General features: G+C 48.6%; 1 pseudogene; it reads left to right on the forward strand.

The window, feature by feature from the left end:
- The first annotated feature begins 6939 nt into the window (after positions 1-6939).
- Positions 6940-7347, forward strand: LOC129458253 (NADH dehydrogenase [ubiquinone] iron-sulfur protein 5-like; annotated as a pseudogene).
- Positions 7348-7873: the final 526 nt, after the last annotated feature.

Consider the following 7873-nt stretch of genomic DNA (forward strand, 5'->3'; position numbering starts at 1 on the left):
ATACCTCCTTTTTATAAAGGAGGTCCAGATAAGTAAAGTGATTTCCACCAGGTCACACAGCCCGCTAAACCCCTCCCGAAGGGTTACACGTTGGTAAGAGGAGCCGCCCCGCGAGAGAGACCGGACCAATCACGTTTGCTGTGAGGTCACTTTGGAGGCCTGAGATTGGTGCTCATGTCTAAACGGACCCGATCTTTCTCAGTGGCTGGTGCAGCTGAGGGAGGTTCCAGGTGGATTGCCCGGCGGCTGCCCAGCTCTCCGTCCTCTGCAGATCCCCTCGGGACTCTCAGCATTGTGTGGGTTAGCCGTGGAGACGCCCTGCCCTTCCTGCTGTGGCCAGTCAACCCCCTCAAGCCCGTGCCCGTAGAGTCTGCAGCCCTTCCTCACCTCATCACTCCCCATCCCCCCAAAACAAAGGAAAGGCTGTGACAGCTGCCAGCCCTGCACATGCTCTTGTTTCAACAGCGGCGATTGCACATCACGTAGTCCCCACGTGACCTGTCGGGCCTAGGGCAAGCGCAAGGCTTTCGGAAACCCGAATCATTGCAACCTTGACTTCCTGCCTGTCTCTGAGGCTCCCGGGCTGTGCTTTAAGCTGGACAGGCCCTCGCGTTACAGGGAAAAGGACCAAGGTCCAGAGAGGAAAGGGGCTTGTCCCAGGGTAGGCAGCAAGTTAGTGACAGAGCCATACTCTTCCCTCAGGGCAGGCACCTGTAGTCCCAGCTACTTGGGAGGCTGAGGCAGAATTGCTTGACCCCAGGAGGCAGAGGTTGCAGCGAGCAGAGATCACGCCACTGCACTCCAGCCTGGGTGACAGAGTGAGATTCTCTTTCAAAAAAAAGGGCCAGGAGGCTGGTGTGGTAGCTCACACCTATAATCCCAGCAGTCTGGGAGGCTAAGGTGGGTGGATCACCTGAGGTCAGGAGTCCGAGACCAGCCTGGCCAACATGGTGAAACCCTGTCTCTACCAAAAATACAAAAATTAGCTAGGCATGGTGGCAGGTGTGTGTAATCCCAGCTACATGAGAGGCTGAGGCAGGAGAATCACTTGAACTGGGGAGGCAGAGGTTGCAGTTAGTTGAGATCGTGCCATTGCACTCCAGCCTGGGCAACAAGAATGAAACTGCATCTCAAGAAAGACAAAAAATAAAATTAAATTAAATTTTAAAAAGGCCGGGTGTAGTGGCTCATGCCTGTAATCCCAGCACTCTGGGAGGCCGAGGCAGGTGGATCATGAGGTCAGGAGTTAAAGACCAGCCTGGCCAAGGTGGTAAAACCCCCTCTCTACTAAAAATACAAAAAAAAATTGCTGGGCGTGGTGACATGTGCCTGTAATTCCAGTTACTTGGGAGGCTGAGGCAGAGAATCGCTTGAACCCGGGAGGCGGAGGTTGCAGTGAGCCAAGATTGTGCCACTGCACTCCAGCCTGGGTGACAGAGCGAGACTCCATCTCAGAAAATACAAAATAAAAAATAAAAATAAAGACATTTGCTGGAAATAAGCACTGGAATAGAGTTTCTTTTTTTTTTTTTTGAGACAGAGTATCTCTCTGTCGCCCAGGCTGGAGTGCAGTGGCGCAATCTCGGCTCACTGCAAGCTCCGCCTTCCGGGTTCACGCCATTCTCCTGCCTCAGCCTCTCCGAATAGCTGGGACTACAGGCGCCCGCCACCACGCCCGGCTAATTTTTTGTATTTTTTAGCAGAGACAGGGTTTCATCGTGGTCTTGATCTCCTGACCTCGTGATCCGCCCGCCTCGGCCTCCCAAAGTGCTGGGATTACAAGCGTGAGCCACCGCGCCCAGCCAGAGTTTCAATACTAATTACTGTTCTGCCACTTCTATAGTGTTTGTTCAGCTTTGGCTAAATCCATCTCTTTTATTCTCTTTTTAGATCCTCAGTCTTCTCATCTGTAAAATGGGACTCCCAATCTCTACCCCACCTTGATGCTGGGGAAAGACAAACCAACCTCAATACCTAAGTTTAAACGGTGTTTTACATAACCATGAAAGTGTTGTCTTGGCCAGGTGCTGTGGCTCATGCCTGTAATTTCAGCCCTTTGGGAGGACAAGGTGAGAGGATCCCTTGAACCTAGGAGCTTAAGACCAGCCTGAGTAACATAAAGAGACCCCGTCTCTACAAAAAATAAAAACATTAGCCAGGTGTGACAGCATGTGCTTGTAGTCTCAGCTACTTGGGAGGCTGAGGCGGAAGGACTGATTGAGCCCAGGAATTTGAGACTTCAGTGAGCCATGATTGTGCCACTGCACTCCAGCCTGAATAACAGAGTGAGACCCTGTCTCGAAAAAAAAAAAATTTACCACTCAAGAAGAACTGCGGAAAGTAGTGAAGGAAATAAGGTTTGTATATCTCTTTGCAAACCTTAAAACACTGTAAAAATTAGGTAAGACACTATTTCTAATGAGATAACTTTTTTTTGGGTCGGAGGGGGACGGAGTTTTGCTCTTGTTGCCCAGGCTGGAGCACAATGGCGCTATCTTGGCACACTGCAACCTCTGCCTCCTGGGTTCAAGTGATTCTCCTGCCTCAGCCTCCTGAGTAGCTGGGATTACAGGCATGCGCCACCACACCCGGCTAATTTTGTATTTTTAGTAGAGACAGGGTTTCTCTATGTTGGTCAGGCTGGTCTCAAACTCCTGACCTCAGGTGATCCACCCGCCTTGGCCTCCCAAAGTGTTGAGATTGCAGGTGTGAGCCACCGCGCCTGGCCCTAATGAGATAACTTATAGAACATTATATGACTTACACAGGCTGGACCTCAGACTACACTTTGAGTACCCAAGAACTAAATCCTTGCTATTCAAAGTGTGGCTTGAGGAATAGCAGCATCCATATCATGTGAGATCCTAGTAGACATGGAGAACCTTGGGACCCCCACCACACCTACTGAACCAAAATATGCATTTTAAAAATTATTATTATTTTATTGAGATGGAGTTTTGCTCTTGTCACCTAGGCTGGAGTGCAATGGCACAATCTTGGCTCACTGCAACCTCTGCCTCCCAGGTTCAAGTGATTCTCCTGCCTCAGCCTCCTGAGTAGCTGGGATTACAGGCATGTGCCACCACACCCAGCTAATTTTTGTATTTTCAGTAGAGACAGAGTTTCACCATGTTGGCCAGGGTGGTCTCGAACTCCTGACCTCAGGTGATCCACCTGCCTTGAGCTCCCAAAGTGCTGGGATTACAGGCATAAGCCACCACACCCGGCCTAAAATTATTATTATTTTTAGAGACTGGGGTCTCATTATGTTGCCCAGGCTGGGCTCAAGCAATCCTCCCACCTCAGCTTCCCAAGCAGCTGGGACTACAGGTGTGAGCCACACTGCCTGGCCAGAATGTGCATTTTACTAAGATCCCCAGGTGACACAGATACACAATCAACTTTAAGAAGCAATGCTGTAAATCACAGGATACATGCACTGGAATGATTTTGAAAATAATCTTCAACTCCCTCATTTTACAGGTGAGTGCACTGAGCCCAGGAATGAAAGGGACTTGTCTTTCTAAAAGGCCTGTGTCACTCCCATTTGGAAACCAAAGGCTCCACAATGCCCACATCCTTAGCTCAGCATTCCAGGCCCTCCCATCTGGCCCCTGCCAACCACTCCACTTGCTACTTCCCCACCTATACTAGACAAACCAATCCCTCTGACCCACTCCTCTTCTCTGAACTCCTCAGGCTGTTTTGTCTGTGTGGGCTGCTCTTTCCACCTCTCTCCAGTGTCAGTTCAAACTATGTTGCCCAACCGCCAGTCTTTGTCTAGGATGCCTTCCTAATCCTTACTGGTTGACAGTGGGCTGTGGTTAGCCAGCTGAGGGCTCCTCCACTTCCTGAAGCACTGTGGTCATCGCCTGTTTTACCAAACTGTGAGCACCTTAAGGATAGGAACCAAATCTGATTTCTTTATGTGCCTTCCAGGTCCCAACACAGAGTGAAGCACTTTGTAAGTGCTCTGTTTATCCTATGTGGTTAATAACTTATAACAATGCCTCCAGATCTAATTTTTTTTTTTTTTGAGATGGAGTCTCATTCTGTCCCCCAGGCTGCAGTGCAGTAGCGTGATCTCGGCTCACTGCAACCTCCACCTCCCGGGTTCAAGCAGTTCTCTACCTCAGCCTCCCGAGAAGCTGGGATTACAGACACCCACCACCACGCCCGGCTAATCTTTTTGTATTTTTTTTAGTAGAGAGGAGGTTTCACCATCTTGGCCAGGCTGGTCTTGAACTCCTGACCTCGTGATCCACCTGCCTCGGCCTCCCAAAGTGCTAGGATTACAGGCGTGAGCCACTGCGCCCAGCCAACTTTCTGCTTTTAAGACTATGAAATCCCAAAGAGTAGGGACCTGATATTCTCTGCCTGCTCCATCTCATTCATGAGGCTCACGTGCAGAGCACAATGGGCATGTGTTCACCACGTAAGCTGGCTGGCTCGGCTTCTGATTATAGCCATTCCCATAATGTGTGTGTGGACCCAGGTCACTGCAGCATGCTCATGGAAATCCAAATTAGGAAGAAGGGTTGCAACACCAAGGACAAGGAAGGGATCAGGTTTCAGGACAAATCATCTCAAGTCAGGGGTGAGATTTACTGCCTTCTAAAAAAAGCTTACAAGATTTCAAGCTGTAACCTCAAAAGTCTATTCCTGAGCCCTCCTGCCTGCACATAAAAACTGACACAGTGAGGTGCTCAGCCCATGTTGTTGAGTGAATAAATTAATCTGGACTTCTAAATGTAACCAAATACTGACTGTCAGAAAAAAGCAGTTGTGCCAGAAAAGAACTGTAACTAGATGTCACGTGTCATTAAAGTATATGCCCCTAACCTTTGGCCACAAACCTTGCTATCTGCCCCAGCCTGCCTTTCCAGCTTGTTCTCTTCCCTCCCATACACACTCTTTGAACCTCATCCCAAATTATTTGTTGACCCTATAAACATCACCTGGTTTCACGTTCCAGTGCCTTCACACATGTGATTCCCTATGCCTAGAATGCTCTTCCCTCTCCGTTAATTAAGGTAATTATTTTTCCTTCCAAACCCAGGTCAAGGCCAGGCACGGTGGCTCACGCCTGTAATCCCAGCACTTTGGGAGGCCGAAGCGGGTAGGTCACCTGAGGTCGGGAGTTCGAGACCAGTCTGACCAACATGGAGAAACCCTGTCTCTACTAAAAATACAAAATTAGCAGGGCATGGTGGCACATGCCTATAATCCCAGCTACTTGGGAGGCTGAGGCAGGACAATCGCTTGAACCCAGGAGGCGGAGGTTGCGGGGAGCTGAGATCGCACCATTGCGCTCCAGCCTGGGCAACAAGAGCGAAACTCCGTCTCAACAACAACAACAACAAAAAAAAACAACAACGACAAAAACCCAGGTCGAGTAGTGCCTCTTTCAGGAAGCCTGCTCTGACCACTGACTGCCCCCACCACCAGGCTGGATGCCTCTGTGCTTTAGCAAGTGCGCTGCTTCCTTATTTTTTTTTTCTTTTTTGAGACAGGGTTTCACTATGTTGCCCAGGCTAAAGTGCAGTGGCTATTTTACAGGCATGACCATAGTGCACTGCAGCCTCAAACTCCTGGGCTCAGTCTATCCTCCCGCCTCGGCTTCCTGAGTAACTGAAACTACAGGCATGAGCCACCACACACCAACATGCTTCTTTTTATAAGAGTACTTACCATGTTCTTTTTCTGTTGTCTTCCTTCCCTTCCTACTAGACTTGAGTACCTTGAGGGCAGGGCCTGGGTTTTATCTATTTCTGTGTCCTCAGTGTCCAGCACACAGCGTGACACAAAGGAGAGGTATTTATTGAGCACATGCCCAGTGAAAAGAATGTGCAGTAAAAGAGTTATCATCGGTTAGGGAATTTACTCCCACACCTCCAAGGAATTCCTAGTTTAGGAAAGGCTTTTTTTGTTGGAGAATAAATTATTTACAAGCATCTGACCTCCTAGGAAAAGGCTAGAACAGTGAATAGTAGATGACAGGTGAGAATGACTAGGGAAGTATAATTTTATCACCATTCCAAAACACACATACATTGTTCCTGGTAGATGCATAATTTGTAGGAGATGGACACAGCACCCTCTTATAGAAGGGTCCCCTGGGCCGGGTGTGGTGGCTCATGCCTGTAATCCCAGCACTTTGGGAGGCCGAGGCAGGTGGATCACGAGGTCAGGAGTTCGAGACCAGCCTGGCCAACATGGTGAAACCCTATCTCTACTAAAAATACAAAAATTAGCTGGGCGTGGTGGCACATGCCTGTAGTCCCAGCTACTTGGGAGGCTGAGGCAAGAGAATCGCTTGAACCCAGGAGGCAGAGGTTGTGGTGAGCCGAGATTATACCACTGCACTCCAGCCTGGGCAACAGAGCAAGACTCTGCCTCAAAAAAAAAAAAAAAAAGGGTCCTCTGGATACAAGGCCCCAAGAAAATGTGCACACAAATTATGAAATCTGGATCAGTTATCAGTTCTAGGAGTTGATTTAATTCTATAATGTGGGACAAGTCCCTTCTCTCTCTAAGCTTCAGTTTCCTCATCTGTAAAATGGGGATAATAATGTCTGGCATGAGGCCAGGCTCAGTGGCTCATGCCTGTAATCCCAGCACTTTGGGAGGCCGAGGTGGGCGGATCACCTGAGTTTAGGAGTTTGAGACCAGCCTGGCCAACATGGCAAAACCCCGTCTCTACTAAAAATACAAAAATTAGCCAGGCATGGTGGCACACACCTGTAGTCCCAGGTACTCGGGAGGCTGAGGCAGGAGAATCGCTTGAACCCAGGAGGCAGAGGTTGCGGTGAGCCAAGATCATGCCACTGCACTCTAGCCTGGGTAACAGAGCGAGACTCGACTCTGTCTCAGAAAAAAAAAAAAAAAGTGGAGGGGTGGGGGCCAGAGAAGAGACAAGGGCATGAGCATTGGATTGCCATGCCTTTCTTGGATGTGCTGAAAAGGTTCAGCCTTAACATAGATTGATGGTGGACAATCCAAAGTGCTGAACAGCCCTACAAGATTCCTGCTCGATGCCAGGCTTTTCAAAAAGAATGGATACAATGTGCACATGGAATTGTTAGCATCCAGGCAGAGAAAGAGTGCAAGATAGAATATGATGATTTTGTAGAGTGTATACTTCAGCAGAAAATGATGAGACGTCTGAGTACCATTAGGAAGCAGCGGGATAAGCTGATGAAGGAAGGGAAGTACACCCCTCCACCTCACCACGTGGGCAATGGGGAGCCTTGGCACTGAGCAGAGCAGCTGCTGATGGCTGGAGGCTGATTTTCCTGTTCTCTGTTCTCCACTGGAAAGGTTGTTTACAGAAAACCTCCTTGTCAAAGTGTGTAAAAATAAAGGATTGCTCCATTCTCCAACCCCCCAAAAAATAATGTCTAGCTTGCAGGATTTGCACGAGGATTTTACAGTAATAGCCAATACTTATATAACAGTTATATCTTGCCAAGTCCTATTTTTTTCTTTTTTTTTTTTTTTTTTTTGAGACAGAGTCTTGCTTTGTCGCCCAGGTTGTAGTGCAGTGGCATGATCTCAGCTCACTGCAACCTCCACTTCGGGGGTGCAAACAATTCTCCTGCCTCAGCCTCCCAGGTAGCTGGGACTACAAGTGTGCACCACAACGCCTGGCTAATTTTTGTATTTTTAGTAGAGACAGGGTTTGGCCATGTTGGCCAGGCTGATCTCAAACTCCTGGCCTCAAGTAATCCACCCTCCTTGGCCTCCCAAGTTCTGGAATTATATGACTAAGCCACTGTGGCTGGCCTTGCCAGGTCCTATTTTAAGAGCCTTATATATGTAATAGTATAAATATATAGTAACTCAGTTAATCTGCTAGATGCTCTGAGTTAGG

This window comes from Symphalangus syndactylus, chromosome 19, assembly GCF_028878055.3.
Source record: "Symphalangus syndactylus isolate Jambi chromosome 19, NHGRI_mSymSyn1-v2.1_pri, whole genome shotgun sequence".
In the NCBI taxonomy this organism is placed as follows: domain Eukaryota; kingdom Metazoa; phylum Chordata; class Mammalia; order Primates; family Hylobatidae; genus Symphalangus; species Symphalangus syndactylus.